The sequence below is a fragment of the Oryctolagus cuniculus genome, chromosome X, assembly GCF_964237555.1.
Source record: "Oryctolagus cuniculus chromosome X, mOryCun1.1, whole genome shotgun sequence".
In the NCBI taxonomy this organism is placed as follows: domain Eukaryota; kingdom Metazoa; phylum Chordata; class Mammalia; order Lagomorpha; family Leporidae; genus Oryctolagus; species Oryctolagus cuniculus.
Window position 1 is genome coordinate 6,995,721 of NC_091453.1, and position 18,357 is coordinate 7,014,077.

At 39.7% G+C, this 18,357-nt stretch overlaps 1 non-coding gene across 1 annotated transcript; it reads left to right on the forward strand.

The window, feature by feature from the left end:
• The first annotated feature begins 2,442 nt into the window (after positions 1-2,442).
• Positions 2,443-2,569, forward strand: LOC127485066 (U4atac minor spliceosomal RNA). Its single transcript, XR_007912265.1, has one exon. It is a non-coding gene; the product is annotated as a U4atac minor spliceosomal RNA (small nuclear RNA).
• The last annotated feature ends 15,788 nt before the right edge of the window (positions 2,570-18,357 follow it).

Genomic DNA, 18,357 nt, shown 5'->3' on the forward strand with positions numbered 1-18,357 from the left:
GAGCTGAAAAACACAAAATGGACTGAAACCACGTTGGGATCTTACTACAAACTTTAAGCATCTGATATCGATGATGGGGGCTTCCTGCAGAATCTGGCACCCTTCATCTCAATTTCCCAATTGTCACTGGAGTTGGAGAAGATGAAGAGGAGGTATGAACCCAGCTGCTTCTCCACACCAAAAGCGTGAGGCAGCAGATGAGACAGAATGTGTATGAGCTGCAACAGCACCTCCTGCCATACACTGATATTTCAAGAGTAAGAAGATGGTTCTGCTTCATTTGTATTGTTCCCATCGGAGGCTATCTATCTCTTATAGCTGATAGTAACCCAAAACTATATAGGTAAGGAAATCCTGGAGCAATGTAGTTTCTTAGGTAAGTTGACACAGAAAAAAAATCTATAGAGATCATGTATCTTGGTGAAGAATTCCTTATTTTTCCAGGAGCAATTGATGTTACATCTTCTAACGAGAATCCCTGATCTCTATGGTTCATGTTCCCAGTAGATGGGTAAGTGTTACCTCAAGGCTTCTGGAGTAAGAATCTTGATATCTGGAATCTCAAATGGAGCCCTGAAAAGCATTTTTCACTTAATGATTTTTCTTTTAAAAGCTGAAAGAACAAAGCTAAAAGGATGGAATTTCTTGGTCCATCCATAGACATAAAATAGGTCTATACCTCATAAACCTATTTCTTTATGTTCTCAAAGAATAAGGTACAGATTCATGTACATTTTAACCACCAAGTTGTCCTACTGAGAAATCTGCTCATAAGTAATGGGAAATGGAGCGTGTGAAGCAGAGTGTTGCTTATGGGTGTGACCTCTCTCAACAAGGTTAACAGTATCTTGTTGAAAAGCAAAAAGACACAAATTGGGGACTACCTAGATTCTTCTTAAGGCAAATGAATTTCCTTCCTTCAGGTGTTGATTTAGGATATCTCCACACTGTTGAGATGAATGCATCCAGCATAATCCATTTAATTTTCTTGTTTGTTTGTGATCATTGTTAATGAATGGAAGTAGAAACACACAACAAAAAGAAAAAGAAAACAAAAATTACTGGCTTTGGATGGTTATATAAACCAGTTTAGAGTTTGAAGAGATTCCAAGAATGAAAAGAATTATAGGTTAGCCTTGCAAATTGTCAGCTGCCGTAGGCCAAGCATGATTTATGTGTGCAGTAAAGGATTCAGTTTGTTTCTTGTTCTGCTCTGGGATTCCATCTCTCTTCTAGTAACAGTGACATCCCTCTTCCATATACATAAACCCATTCCTGTCAGCACCGACTTTGAAAAATAAAGGCAGAGTTTTGCAAGGTTTGGAGCCAAGTACATTTTGTATGCTTATTTTCAACAAATAGTTGGAATGGATTTTCACAGTAAACTAAAAACAAAGCATCGTTTGGTTTTTCCAGGGGAAGAAATCTTTTCTTAAACCCAAGTGAACAAGATCATGATTTATTTATCAAGAATGGAAAATACATGCTTCATCAAAATCTATAACTTACATCTTTCTCTGGAATAAGTAGTTATGGTAACTGAATACCTGCATTTTTTCACTTCTTTGCTACATAATTCTGCTTGTTAGGAACCCCTTTGGAACTGGAATGCCCTATATTCTTAATGACTTGCAGAGACAGATTTATCCCTCTAGTTTCATCCCTGTTGAAATCCCATTAGAGAAGATGGCCTATTGTTACACTTCCACTGCAAATTGCACACCTGATATTTCAGGGCATTTAATAATTAAGTGAGCAGAATGACTCCTTAGTAATGGAAAAATGATTTGACGGCAATTGACAAAGTATATCATCCTATATTTCTATACTTTACACCCAAAACCTTCCAATCTAAGAAAAAAGGTGCCAGGACTCATTCAAATAACCAGATTGAGGAAGACATACTGAAATTACTCTGAATGGAGAAAATCAGGCAATAACAGCACAGATTACCTCTAAAGCTCTCTTGTAATTGCCAACTGAGAATACCCTATACAGTAACTGTGGATGCTTGTCTTGTCTTTGTTACATGCATCATGCAGTATTATCCTAACCCAAAGTATACATCCCTGTTTTGATTCAGCAATGGGGAGGTGGGTTGCTTGGTTTGTTTTAGTTTGCTTCATTTTGTTTTGCAAATAGAATGTACGATGAGAAATAGGTGGTTTTAAACTTTGGAAAACACACAGCCTAAATACTTAGCTAATAGAAAAGTCAAGGATGACAACCAAGCTAGTAGCATTTCCAAACCGATGTTAAATTCCTACCAACTGTCCACTAACAGTCCCTCCATGGCTGTTTATTTTCACTTTTCATTGGAAAACATACTTCTGATTGTATTTTCTTTAGGTCTCAACTAAGGGAGCTTTGGTTAGCATGTGGGATTTTTTCCTTGAAAAAGAAAAACTTAATCTTGTCTACATTTATTAATTAGAAGCAGCAGTGATCCTTTTCTTGGGGTTGCATTACTGTCCAATGAACGCATAGTGAGGGCAGTACTGCTAACACCTAAACAACATGTTTGCATCAGTTAAAGCTTCAGTTTTAGCTTGGTGCAATTTTTGAAAAAAGAAGCAGTAGCTATAAACATTGTAATCTTTCAACTAAAAAACATGAGGCCCTCATTCAGTTGAAATTCCAAACAATGAGTGGATCATCTAAACTGCCAACAAAGAAATGCTTAGTTTCACTATAGTTTACATACTTTTTTTGTGTAAGAGACAGATTTTAGCGAGGTAACAAAGAAGGCTGGATCAAATCCCCTCCCCAAAACCAATAGTCTCAATTTTGGAGAAATCAGAAATTTTGCTTTTCAATTTTGAGATTCTACTAGAATCAGGAATAAAATTAGTCTAATAATCACATTGTTCTTGAGAAACGTTTTTAATATCTGTCCATACAAATTGCACTTACCATTAAGATCAGCAAGTAATTTATTTTGAGTTTTCTTTTGCCAGCAATTCAGTTTATTAAACCTGCAGTTTAAAAAAACCTTTTCAGCCTATGGAATGGGGATTCTTTAAATAAATTCAAGGAATTAACACGTGGACCACATAACACCTCTCTCGTTCCCTCTTTGTATTTTGAAGGAGTAAAAGTACACTAAAAAGAGGTCTGGGCACAAAACTTAAGTACTAGGCTCAGAGATTTCTAGACTGAGTTGTGCCACTAACTAGTTACAGCCTTGGATAATCCAAACTGTGTTTGAGAATAAATGTTCTCATATGGCAAATGGTGGACAGTCTTTGGCCAACTTCTCTGTGTTTTGATGGCCTAAAGAACAATGAGAAAATCCTTTACCAGCTGTAGAGTATCACCTGAAGCTGGCTTTGTATAATGTGAAGCTGTCTCGGGTGACAAGGCCACTGGAAGTCAGGAATACTTCATGATAAACACGTTTCTGATCACGCTCTTTTCTAAATCAATGGTTCCGAATCCTGGAAACACAATGGGGAGCTCTAAAACTATAGACTGAGGTCATTGGCTGTGGCATGACCTGGGTATCAGGATTCTTATAAAGCTCCCCAATCAAGGTCAAGAAAAACTGCCAAGTACTGTGGAATAACAACTTTTAGATGCCTGGCTCCTGACTATATCTTATGTTGCTTGTCTGATTTCAATATTTGCCTGTGCAGACACCCTCCCAAGGTATCACCAGACTCAACAATAGAAGGTGAAGCACTGGGATATTATGTATTACAGGATATTGTTATAACCCATTTTGAAAATAAGAGAAACATATTTAAGCCTCACTTTCCTCTGCTGTAAAATGGAATAACAATGTCCACTTTGGGTTGTTATTGGAAACTAGACAAACCAGAAAACCTATATGTGTGTCCTGAATGTGTCACCTTTAAGCTTTGAACAATTCATTACTATGATAATGATAACAAAATTATAGCTATCTTATGCATTGACTATGGACTAATAATTAGAATAGGTAGAAATGTCTAGTTTCCGATAACAACCCAAAGTGGACATTGTTATTCCATTTTACAGCAGAGGAAAGTGAGGCTTTAATATGTTTCTCTTATTTTCAAAATGGGTTATAACAATATCCTGTAATACATAATGTCCAGATGAGACAACATACATGAAATTTGTTTGAAAGCTAAATGTGGGGAGCAACTGGGAGCAACTCGGACTAGACTAAGTTACTGGAATTAAGACTTATTCTATGCATCTGCTCTCCCACAATATGGCGCTGAGAAGGGAGGAAACAGCTTCTACACAGCTGCCTCCAGTTCAACCAATAAACTGTAGGACCTGCTCCTGATTGGAGGAGAGCAGTGTACTCAGCGTGTGGGTAGCAGAGTTGGGATTGGTGAAAGAGGACTATAAAGGAGGAGAGAGACAACATGCACCAGGAACATCTAAGGGGAACATCTGAAGGAACACCTGAGCAGCCCCCGAGAGAGCCGGCCGGCAGTGTGCCGCTCCCCCGTGGAAGTGGGGAAGGTGGCAGGGGGAACTGCCCTTCCACGGAGGTGGAAGGGATGGTAGCCAACCCGGGAAGAACCAGCAGCAAACCCGGGGTGGGCCGAGCAGACAAAAGAACAGCGCAGGGTCCTGTGTCGTTCCTCCATGAAGAGGGGGAGCGACAGCTAAATCATTGTACATAAGTTCAGCAAACAAATAATAGTGCAGTAAATGTGTGAAATTTAGTTTCAGAGAGTCTCTATCTCAGTTCTGCCTTTATAATAGTATGGCAACCTTAAGTAGTTTACTTAGCATCCTTTTGACTGTGTTTTTAAAACCATATAATAGATATTATCATCTCCTTTTGGAGGCTTGTTATAGATTTACTTAAAGAGCAAATGTATTTCAAGAGCAAAGCATCGTAGATGGCACTACAGTTCAATAAAAGCAGTCATTGTCACTTTTAACTGTTTGTATCTCTAGGATGAGGTAGTTCCTGACCTCTGATTTAAGACTAATAGCTACTGAATCTGGAATTTATTTTTTTCTTTGTTGTTAGTATTATTGGAGCTCTATTTTTCCTGTACTTTCATCTTGAATTTTAAATTATTGATGTTGGACTTTTGGCCCTTTCTAAAGACCTTTTTGGGCTACCTCTGTATGTATAAAGGTATTTCAAAAAGTTCATGGAAAATGGAAATCAAAGTATTAAGGGGGAAAAATTTGAATTCATGCATTCTATTTTTGTAATACCCATTTCCCCTGAACTTTTGGAAGACTGAGCTTACTATTTGGTTTATCCCTTACCAGTAAGAGCAGACCAACAGTGTAGCTTTATTTCTATTGTAACAGGACCTAGAAAATCAGTTCACTTTGTCTACCACAATCATTACTGTCCTCAAAGGAGTATCCAGTAGGAGTTTCAGGATTTGGGGGACTGGAAGGGATTTAAAGAGCCTTGTCTCAACTATATTCTGCATATGAAGATTCAACTATGTCTAATAGTCAATACAAGGACATTTGAGCCCTTTCTCATTTTTTTCTCACATTTTCTATATACTCAACCCACTTACCACAAGTCCATTAAAGTTTTATTTCAAACACGCAAATTTACTGACCACTTTTATTTGATTCTCCATTGTCTTCAGAACAAAATCTAAACTCTCATGTATAGCATAGTAAGCCTTGCCTGTTCTTCAGCCATAGAAAGCTTGTACCTCCTGGAAAATACCAGATTCTTCCATGTCTCTTTTCCATGTTGTTCCCTTTTCCTGAGATGTCCTTGTCTGGGTAAATGAAAACCTGATTCCCCTCCCAGTCCTGCTCTGTGAGGTCTCCTCAGATTCTCAGGGGTTGGATCACATGCCCCTATAGGACTTGCACCAACTTCCATACAAGCACACTGTCTTGCAAATGCAGGCTTACCATTCTAGGAGAGGAGCTCCAAATATTTGTCTTTAAACCATTCATCTCCAAGAATGGTGTCAGGTCCACATCAGGATTTAACAGACATTTATTGAACAAGTGAATGAAAAAAATCACTATCTGAGTTTTAAAATTCTATGCAAAGTTAGAATAAATACACTTTAAGTGAGGGCCCAAGGACCCCTCCTATATTTGAAGTGAATAAACTTGGTATATAAATATGAAGACATTTATTTAGAGTATTTGATCCTTTTCAATTACTTTGATTCTTAACTATGTAATGACTAGTTGATTTCATTAATATAAGCATAAGCCATGTGGTATAAAAAAAGAAAACTTGTAATTCTCACCTTGAAGTCTATTGATAAACATCCAATACAGGAATCAGGTAACCACTCTCCTAGTACCGGCTCAGCAACTAGCTCAGACAAGTCGATTCATTTTTTCTGAGATTCAGTTGCCTGCAAATCATAGATTTAAAAAAGGTGATGTTCTAAGTTCTCATTAGCTCAAACCTGCTACAGTTTTGTCTAAAGCCATGCTCTGAAAAGAAAGCAGGTGTGTTTTCCATTACAGAAGATTTTCCACCTTAGGTGTTTTATTATGATTCAGCAAAATCAACTTAGAGTCCCTTAAAAGAAAGCTCAGTGCAGGGGAGGAAAGTCTGGGTAAAGATGCTCTTGAAACAGGAGACAAACAGATTCACGGTAGAAAGGGAGGTTTGTGACCCAGCCTCTCTTTTTCTTCCTCTGTCTTCACACTGTCCTATTTATTTTTTAGGGCAAGATTTGAAAGTAGGTTGGACCAGGAGGGGGGATGGGCAAAGGGGCATTCTGCAGCTGCAGTTTCCTTTCAAGTCCCCCTTAAACCCAGTGACAGGGTAAGGAAAAGCTAACTGAGGTGGGATGACTTCCGATTAGCCTGAGGGTCCGAAATTCTTTCATCTCCCCTTTCCCTCTGAACATTTGAACTCTGCATAATGACAAACACCAAGACTACAATCCTGACAGGGCTGGGATGGGCATTTTTCATTGCTTAAAAAAAAGCCACATGCTTTCTAGACTTTAGGGCTTGGGGGATTTTGTGAGAGGAGATTAAGAACTTGGCTGCCTTTCTCTTGCAGATGAAAAAGTGGTTGCCTTTGGAATTTCTCTGTTGGTGCTTTGACAGGCATAAAGATGGAAATACCTGTGATTGAGAAAGCAAATTAGAGGCCTATTCCTGCTAAAAGAGATGGGTATGACACGTGGGAGTGTCTGAAGTAGGCCCTAGGAGGTTCTAACGCGATTCTCTCCTTCAACAACATTTTTTAAGCCCCGAGGCTCTGTCATACAAGGCTACATCCTGCTGAGTTGAGTGTGTGGCTGAGGTGGTTAACAAGTAACTCTGTTCTTAGCTCTTGGCAGGCAGGAGTTTCCAGTTGTTTCAGCACTTACTTGCCCCTTAGCTTCTCTGTTGCTGTCTGGATTTTTGGTTGCACTTTGTTTTGTTTCTGATCATTTATGTGCTGAGTGTGGTCCTCTTAGAACAAAGGCCTCCTGGGGGCTGGCACTGTGACATAGTAGATAAAGCCACCCCCTGCAAAGCCAGCTTCCCACGTGGGCATCATTCAAGCTGTGGCTACTCCACTTTTGATCTAGCTCCCTGCTGGAGGCTTGGGAAAGCAGTGGAAGATGGCCCAAATGCTTGGGTCCCTGCACCCATGTGGGTGATCAGGAAGAATCTCCTGGCTTCAATTGGTCTGGCTCCAGCTGCTGCAGCTATTTGGGGAGTGAACCAGCAGATGGAAAATCTATCTCTCATTTTATCTCTATGTAATTCTGACTTTCAAATTCATAAAGAAATCTTTTAAGAAAAAGACCTCGTGAGCTTCTAGCTTCCCCACTACATTGGGGAGCTTTCTCAAAGTGAGACATTACCTCTACCAGATAAGTGTCCTTTGAAACAGTCTTCAACAGCAAATAATTACCCTTGCTCTCTTCACCCCAGACTGGATCAGAATTTTATTGTTTGCAAGGTATTTCTTTTTCAAACGCCAATGTCCCTGTACTTGGAAACCTGGCATCAAAACAAATACTGTAGTAGGTAGCAAGTCCAGTGGTATCTCTCTGTGGGGCTTTGAGGGCTAGTGAGTTAACTTCTAAATGCCTCTTCCATTGTATTATCACTTTCCTCCTAACTGGTACATTTTGTTTTCCTTACTTCGGGAAGAGTACCAAATTCACACAGCACAAAGATGAAAAAGCTGCAAGAGTATTTGGTGAAAATTGTCCCTCTGATTCCTTTCCTTCAACCTGACCTCCCCTCAGAGGTAACCAATGACATTGCTTTCTTCTGAATCCTTTAAAGACATTCCCTGCTTACATAAGAAATTATGTACAGAGATTATTTTTACTCTTTCATAAACCCAAATGGTAGCACATTATACACACCTGGGCTGCTTGCTTGAATGATTTATGTGTCTCAGAGCTTTTTCCATCATCAGTCCATATGCACACACTTCACTTTTTTAATAGCTGCACAGAATTCTGTGGCATGGATGTGCCATAATGTATTTAACTATGAGGCCATCTGTAACTTCTAGAAATATGTGTACCTAACACATTGCTTAAGGAGCACAATCATCGCATTTTTTTTCTTCCCCTACACAAATTGTGTGTTATCTGTGCCTCCTCCCAGGGGCACTATGTTTGATGCTGAAACACCCCATATCCTGATGCACACCCCCCTGCCACCTTTGTCACCAGACATCTGATACCTGGGAACCATTTTCTTTTCTCCCAAGAAAGGGCTAGATTTCAAACCTCTTGACCTACATAATTTTATTAGCAATACTGCTTTTATATCACTTTGGTTTTATGCTCTAGGCATTGAAAAAAAATTGTTACACTATTTCCAGGCCACTTAAGACTGTGACATGTCACAACAAGTAATTGCCATGTTACCCTAGTATATCCTACATGTGTGTTGTCAGCGAGTGCCACAGTACCCAGACACACAGCACAGTTTACAGAAAAATCTCTAGAGAGCACTGTGGTTTGAGAACAACATCCTGTTCTAGAAATTGAATAATAACATTCTATGTATTTAACAGTGCGGATTGTTTGCTTTAAATAGCTCAATATGCAGAGCCCAGACTGAGTTTCCCAAAGCAGGACCTGTGTGTCTCATTCATCTTGTTTTGTTCAATGCCTGCCACAGTGATGTCTTCTAGTAAGCATTACTAGAGACTAAAGGATGTGATTATTTGGGAAAAAATAGAAAAATCATGTTGAGATTTACCTAAGGTCCTTTTATCTGTGGCACTTTGATTAGAGAAGCAAAACCATAAGCAATTAGGAAAATAAGTGACATACTATAGGACTTTGACCTTATACCATCCTGGAAGCTGATTAAATGGTTTTTGTATGGCTTTTACTTCTGCCAGATCTGAAGTCAGCAGGACAGGTGGTTGCGAAGGAAGAATGGACAAGAAGAAGGAAAGAGCAGGGCCAAACTGGAATCCATGAGGAGAAGCTAGAAAGTGTGTCAGTCCCTAACTGTTCCAAGCCTGTAAATTCAGTGATGTAACTACCTGAAGGAGAACCTGGCATCTTTCATCCAAAGCTAAATATGGATTTGATGCAGGTGTGAAAGAAGCTGGGTGGTGGTGGTGCGGGACAAGTAGTTGGGGGAACCGCAGACCTGAAATTTGCCCCAGAAGCTTTAGGAGTTGGAGAAGCTGCAGAGGATCAGGTGGGAGCTGGAAGCACTCTGGGCCCACCCCACTACTTCAACTCAACAGGACAGGCAGAAAATCAGCCACAAGATACAAGATCAGCAAATCACCTGTATTCAGTACTGCCTTTTCAAGTGTAAGGAAGAATGTGAATGCTGATTCGCTTCCACTATGGAAATCTTATCCAAAATGTCTCTTGTGATACAGCTTAACCAAAAACTATGCAGAGAAGGGAATTCTGTGAAACAGTTCCAGGTTAGCTAAGTTGACACAGAACAAATCTCTCATCCATAGTGTTAGCTCTCTTCCAGTATCACCCCAGATCAAGTTCTCTAAAAGGAAGCATTCACAGACTATAAATTAGCCTCCTGATTTAATCTTTAATATCTATAGAAAAGCAAAGGAGAATGCTATATCCTTCTACTTCTTGTAAAGATAGTATTCTGCCCTCATGAGAAACCTGAGACTTTACTAGCAAAATGAACAACACTTCCCCTGGAACAATCTACTTTATAAAAGCAAAAGTATTCACCTCCAGATTATATCATATAGTTCAGTTCAGGCAGGGAAAGAGAATCGTATTGTCTATTATCTTTTTTCTGGGTTCAATATTTTGCCAACCCACTCAAGGATGAAACATTTTGTGCATATAAGTTCTTGTTTCTTGAATTTACTTTCATTAAGTTTTCGAAAAGCAGTACAACATTCTGTTAGATTTCAAACACTGTATTAGCTGGGACTAGCTGGGACTAGAACTGGCACCCATATAATATGCAGGCACCTCAGGTGGAGATTTAACTTACTATGTCACAGTGCTGGCCCCCTAGATACATTTTTTATAAAAAAGAAAAAATAAAAACCAAGAGAGACAGGGGATGGCGCTATGGTGTGGTGGGCTGGGCTTCCTGCTGTGGTACTGGGATCCCATTTGGGCTCCAGTTTCTGTCCCAGCTATTCCTCTTCCACTCCGGATCTCTGCTATGGTCTAAGAAAGCAGTGGAAGATGGCCCATGTGCTTGGGTCCCTGCACCTGAGTGGGAGACCTGGAAGAAGCTCTTGGCTTCAGATGGCTCAGTTCCAGACACTGTGGCCATCTGGGGAATGAACCAGCAGACTGAAGACCTTAATCTGTCTCTCCCTCTCTGTCTGTAACTCCACCTCTCAAATAAATAAAATCTTTTTTTTAAAAAAAAGACAGAAATTGGAGATTGTTCATTTTTAACCCAGGCTCACTTCTGCCATGTGACATCACTAAAGCATTCTCAGAAACCATGTTCAAGAGCAGGGGATGGAAAACCTGCTTTCTAAATAAAGCCAAGTAATTGGGAACCATGTTCTAAAACTGCTATAATACATAACTGATATAGGCAACTTCAGGTCTCAATTCTTCTTCCATCAGTCTAAGTCACATCTCTAGGGTAAGAAATTCAAAGTAAGAAACACCTGAGAAATATCACCATCTCACACCCTTCTTCAAAGTCTCCCAGTTTCTACTCTACGAACAAAGTGAAAGAAGAGAGCAATATTTGTGTATCCCATTTGGCAATCTGAACTTTGGACTCAGGGATTTGGAGTAAGAATTTGACAAAATCAAATCTGGTCACTGATCTCATTGGTAGACAAATAACTTTAATCAGGGGATCTGAATCTACTACCCTGTACTCCCCTAGTGTGACTGCTGGCACTTTACTTAAGCCCTCTGGGTCTCGGGTTTTTCATCTACAAAATGAACTGAACAGGGTGGTGCTGGAGATTTATTCCTGTTCTGACACTCTATGAATCATTGTCATTTTCTTTATGATTCTGACATCTAGATGATGGCCTGGACTTTCTATATTTAACTTCCCAGAATCTATTTTTGCTATATGCTCTGGATAATGAATGGGATTCCTTAGTAAAACTAAATCTTGCAAGGTCTGAGCAATAATGAGCTTTAGAATAATCATGGCCAGGCTGAATGGGGCATCCAGCCACAATGTGGACAAGTAATCCCTTCTCCCTGTAACTGAAATCAAAACACCTTTTCTTCCTCCACTTCACCATCAATATTCTTAAAGGAAAGTTTACAGATAACTATGGAAACAAAGCAAATAACTACTACCCAAAATAAGTATTTTAAAAATATGAAGTTCCAAAATACAGAAAATTAAATGAAAGCCTTTCTCTATTCTGAAAGCTCTTAATGCTAAGTAGCTGTGTCCTGTTACTGTGGTGCTCTAAGTTAAACCTAATCAAACTTGGGTTCAAATCCAGCTGTCTATTTAAAACCTGGGTTGCCTTAGCATATTGAGCCTTAATTGCTTCATTTCTAAAATGAGAATAATCATACCTATTGCTCACAGGTGTTGTTACAACAAAATTAGATAATTTAGGCAAAATAACAGCCTCGTGAAAGGTTGATTTGGCTTCAGGTCCCTGAAAATCAGATCCAAATACAAGGATGTCAGTGCATATGATTTATTGAAGGGGTACAAGGAACACAGCCAGAGCAATGGGTAATGAGGAAGAAAGGCAGCCAAAAAAGGCATGATTAGTAAGACTGCTGCCAGAGTGATTGAAGCTTAATTCTCTGCGGAAAACACAGACTCAGATAACCCCACTAAGGAATAAAGGAAGCTGGGGCATTTATATACCCATGTCTGACAGATATTATCTGAGGGATATTTCGGAGGTTGAGAATTTTCCAGCGCTTATGGCTGGCTCTTATGGCTTATGGGAGCATAGAGTGGTGCTCTGGAAAAAAAGCTTTTAGGCAGAGGTAGAAATACTGGCTGGGGGAACTTGTTAGGAGCACACTAATAAGTAAAATCTGAGGCAGTGCATGGATAGCATCTACTGCAAAAATATTCACAAAATAATCATTCCTTTCTTTCCTCCTAGTTCCTAGTACAAATTGGGGAACCAAGCTTGATATGCTTTCTTGCAGATTCTTAATTTTGCTTTCTGATCAAAAAGACATTCTATTTCCCAACTTTAAATAGATTAGTGACTAACATCAATTCATTCAACTTGTACAGGGTGGCTGCCATCTTAGACCCCTTTTCTCTATGCCTAGCTACCCCAGTTTCAAGGCCATGAACCAGACACAGGTGAACTTTCATCTGAATTCTGACACTATAACTCTACACAGAACACTCCGAGAGAGAATCATATTAACCTGTCCCAAGACTTCCTTTTTCAATGCCAAGGAGTATGAAGTCAACCATGTACCTCATATTGACACCTTAGCACCCAAATAGAAAACTTTCTACCCCCAACCTCCAATTCTCCCCTGTCCTTGTCGCACTACAGGACCTTAGGTTCTAAGAGGGCTTGTATATAATGTTGGTTAATTCCAAAGAAGCAACAAGGAAGTCCCTTTGGGAGAGACATGGGTTTATTGTACTTACAAGAGTGACTAGTGGCAGCCAGTGGGTCAGGAACTTGCACTGCATTGTCAGAGTGCACAGCATTAAATAAGAAGTGATAAACAAGCACAGTTGATTCGTGTTCAAAGCAAAGCCACCGTCGTGTTCTCAAGGTTCCACAGTTATCAACTCAAGGATACAAGCCTGCTGTTGAAGTTGGCTTACCTTTACCCTGCCCACCAGATTCTATTTAAGGTATTTACCCTGTGGCAGGGGCTATGGAAGGCCACACCCAGACCAAAGAATGCTCTTTCTCATGGAGGAAGGGCAGTATTACTAGCTTTTCCCACAGCACTGTATTATGCATTCCTTCTAGTTCTTCCCTCCTGCTCTTATTACAGCCTTTCCCTCAGAACTGTTTGTGCCCTTTGGAGGTGCCCAGTAGCTTCTAACTTGTCACCGAATACTTTCTCCATCTCCTTAATTTACTAGAAACTTAATTCTCCTTGTCCTGTAATGAAGAACGTTGCAGAATGCCATTTCTGAGTCTCTTCATCAGAAGCCGCTAAGCCTGAACTTCATCAGCGAAATTAGCAGAAAATCATGCACATTGGTACCACTGTAAATCCCTGGTCATCAATGCTAAAATATCAAACAGGCCCTTAACCCAGCTTTCCTGGCTTGCTGGTTTTTCTTGTCTATAGCAACTATTTCCAATGCTTTCCATTTTCTTCATAATCCCAACTTTCTCCTGGGCCATTGTTCGTAGCAAATAATTTTATTTCTTACTTCACAAAGAAATTAGAGGCCATGGGCAAGACTTCTTTATATGTTCTATCACCAAATCAGTCTTCATTGTTTCCCTTTTCCCTGCTATTACATTACAGAAGATCAATTCCTTTTTCCTCATGTCTAAATCTCTCCCTTCCTACCTTCTCACTGTGGAGGCATGTATTGGGGTGCCCACATCCCATACAGGAGTGCCTGGGATCCAATTCTGCCTTCCCTTCTGATATAGCTTCCTGCTATTGCACACTGTGGGAGGCAGCAGAAGACAGCTCAAGTACTTGGGTCACTGCCACCCACCTGTGAGACTCAGATGAAGTTCAATGTCCCTGGCTTTGGCCTGGTCCAGCCCTAGTCATTGCAGGCATTTGGGGAATGAATCAGTGGATAGATTTCTCTCTTGATCTCTTGCTCCTTTTTCTATGGTACTGACTTTCAAATAAATAAACAAACCTTTAACATCATAAGAATAAAAAAATCTTGCTCTATTAACCCTGCCATCTCTCTCCAACTTTTTAAAAAATGTACTAAAATAATTGTATATGTTTGTGGATTGTATGCAATATTTGAATACATGTATAAAGTGTGTACTGATAAAATAGGGGTAACTAAAATTTCCCCTTATTTGACATTACTTAGTGACTGGAGACTTTTAGCTGCCTGCTTCTAATTCTTGATAAAATATATAACAGGTTATTAGGAACTATATCTCCAACCTTGCAGTTTTTATCAGCAATAAGCATTTAAGCATACCCAAGCCTAATTCATCCAAAGCAGAACAATAAACACAAAAGCAAAACTCTTCACTCAGTCTCAATGTCTGGTAAAGAATCTGGCTTTTGGGGCTGTTGTTGTGGCACATCAGGTTAAGCCACCAGTGATGATGCCAGCCTCTCTAACGAGAATGCCAGTTTGAGTACCAGCTGTTCTACATCTGATCCAATGTTAATGTGCCTGGGAAGGCACTGGAAGATGGCCCAAGCACTTGGACCCCTGCCACCCATGTAGGACACCAGAACAGAGCTCCTGGCTTCTGGCTTTACCCTGGCCCAGACCTGGGTGATGTGACAATTTGGGGAGTAAACCAGCAGATGGAATCTCTCTCTGTTACTCTCTCACTAAATAAATAAATAAGTCTTAAAAACAATTTGGTCTTCTCAAAGAGCAATCTATGCTTCATCCATAACTCCTGGGAGGTAACCTATAAACCTTTGAAATTTCTAGGGTGCTAAGAAGAGCTTTATTGCTGTCAAGAGCACTAGGAGCACATATTTGCCCAAACTTCAGGGAGGGAGAACAGGAAATTGAGTTTAATTATGTGGGTACTCAATTAATCATGTGTATATAATGAAGCCCCAATAAAAATTCTGAATACCACAGCTCAGGTAACCTTCCCAGGTTAGCGTATTTCATACATCAGCACTGGGGAATAATGCATCCTGAGGGTAATGAAAGCTTCACATTTTGAATCCTCTCTCCCTTTAGACTCTTTTCTGTAAGTCTCTTATTTTTGGCTGATTCTGATCTGTATCCTTTCCCTATTAAAAAAAAAAAACCTATGAGTACAACAGGTTTCAGGGAATTCTGTGAGTCCTTCTAGTGACCTATTGAATCATGGGAAAATTCCATACTTACAGATGGTGTCCTCACCTGTTAATGCTATTATATTTGTAATGTCTGAATTTTGGAGGGGACACATTCAAACCACAGAAGACCCTTACTCCTTGCAGTTAAGATCAGAAGTCTTGGACAGACTTGGCAGTCTGAAAGTCAATGTCACAGTCTGCCTAACTCAGGGTACTTACCTTTCTCTTCCATCTGCTACTGATGTTTCATTCCCTTATTACAGTGAAAATTTTTGAAAGACTTATCTATAAAACCCATCTTTATTTCTTTATTTCCTTTCCTGTTTATTTCTAAGCCCACTGCAAATGGGCTTCTGCCTACCCAACTCCAATGATACGCCCCCATAGCTCACCTATGCTCACCCTATCACTAAATCTTATGGATAGTGACATTCTCAACCAATCTGCCACAAAAACCACTCTATTCTTGAATCACTATCTCTTGGCTTCTGTGATACCACATATCCTGATTTCCTTTCTCCCTCTGGCCACTACTTCTCAGCTTTCTTCCTAAACCTGTCCCATACATGTTGATGTTTTCCAGAGGCTCCCTGGGTGATTTCATTCAGTGATGAATCCCAATCCTGTATCATTGTCTTAATCTTTTTCCTTAGCTTCACTTAAATATCAACATGACTTCTTAAATTTATGTTACAGGGTCCAGCGCTGTGGCATGGTGGGTAAAGCTGTTGCCTGCAGTGCCGGAATCCCACATGGGCGTCAGTTCATGACCCGGATGCTCCACTTCTGATCCAGCTCTCTGCTAAGGCCTGGTAAAGCAGTAGAAGAGGGCCCAAGTCCTTGGGCCCTTGCACCTTCGTGGGAGATCTGGCAGAAGCTCCTGGATCCTGGCTTTGGAAAAAGCAGTAGAAGATGACCCAAGTGCTTGGGTCCCTGCACCCACATGGGAGATCCAGAAGACAATTCTGGCTCCTGGCTTTGGATTGGCTCAGCTCCAGCCATTGTGGCTATTTGGGGAGTGGGCCAGTGGCTGGAAGACCTTTTGCCTTTTGCTCTCTTTCTCTCTCTCTCAGTCTGTGACTCTACTTCTCAAATAAATAAATAAAATCTTAAAAAAATTAAGTTACAATGTAAGTTCCATGAGTCTTGGAATTTATTCATTACTATATTCCTAGAACATAGCATAATGCCTGGCATATAGTAGGCATTCAATAAGTATTTGTTGGGTGAATGAATAAATAAGTGTTTTACGTCTCGTGGAACCTCAAATTCGATAGGTCCATAGTTCATACATAGATTCCTACATCTACTGCTACCCTGGAGCTCCCTATGTTGATAAATGGCACCACTATCCTCTCAGTTTTCCAACCTAGAAATCTTGAGAGTATCCTTGATTCCTCTCGCTCTCCTCTAATCTCATTATTATCCATCCCTAGGACTAGTCCAGTAGCTTCCACATCATTCTTCATGCCTTAGGTCTTGGCCTTTTACCCATTCTTCACATTGCAGCCAGAGTGATACTTCCAAATAGAATGCTGGTTATGTCACTCCCAAACTTTTTCCTCTTGCTGGCAATAAAGCCTAAACCTGTTAATATGGCTTATAAAATCCAACCTGATCTAGTCCCAGTTACCACTTTAACCTCATTTTAAACTTTTCTTCTGACCTTCCTCTCTCAATTTATGTCCCAATCCTACCGAATTCTCTTTTCAGTTACTGAAGCCCATCATCTCTTCCCACTTCTCATTCCAGGGTTTCGCATATTTTCTCTCTCTCTCTCTCCCTTTCTCTTCTTTAGGAATGAACAACTTTATCTTCCTGACCATACTGACATACTTACTTCTACATCCAAATTCTCCTCTTCCAATCCCATTTTATGTGATAACAGTCTCCCCTTTCCATTACAAATCAGTATCTATACATTTACTCTTGATATTATTGTTTTCTGTTTAATCCAATATCTTGTCCTATCAATCATCTCTTCTATCCTATATCTTCAATTTCTCTTTCTCTGATAGTCTTTTTTCTTTTATCTATAAAGAAGTTTGGGTTCTTCCAAATTTAAAAACATTCTGTTGACCTTACATTCTCTCTCTGACAAGTGCATTATTTCTCTCTGTCCTCATGATCCAAGTTTCTTGAAGGATTACTACAGTACATTACACATTCTGACTATATTTCTTCACCTTTAACTCACTCCTCAACCACTGCTTCCCTGAAATTTATTCAAAAGCCACCTGTGACACTCACACCAAAGCCATCAGACATTTCTCTATTTTGTTCTCAGGGACCTCTTTTATGCTGACAAACTGTTGAACACTGATTACTTGCAACTATTATTATCTTGCTTTTTATACAGTTGTTTTCACTCCATTAGTTACCACAATCAATTATCAACTAACTGACATCCAGCATAATTTTTGAGCCTTTCCTTTCACTCTATACCTCTATACTGCTCTAATTTAAGATTTTATCATTTCTTAGTTGGATAGTATACAAGTTTCCTAGCTGGTATTCTTACTTTAGTCTTGCTTCATTAAAACTGTATCAATTCTTTTACCACAGTCAGAAAAGTTATCTATCCTGACATTTGATTACATCACTCCATTTCTCATTATTTAACACCTCAAACAAATCTCCATTGCCTATAAAATAAAGTTCAGTCTTTTCTCTGTGACATATAAAGTCCTATATGTTGTATAAGATTGCTTTAGCTATTCAAGGTTACCTGTGTTTCCATATGAATTTCAGCATCATTTTTTTTCTAAATCTGAGAAGAATGTCTGGTATTTTGATTGATACAGCATTGAATCTATAGATTGCTTTCAGAAGAATGGACATTTGATGATATTGATTCTTCCAATCCATGAACATGAAGGATTTTTCCATTTTTTATAAAGATTTATTTATTTACTTGAAAGCCAGAGTCACACAGAGAGAAGGAAAGGCAGAGAGAGAGAGAGGTCTTCCATCTGCTGGTTCACTCCCTAAATGGCCACAACAGCCAGAGCTGTGCTGATCCAAAACCAGGAGCCAGGAGTTTCTTATGGATCTCCCATGTGGGTGCAGGAGCCCA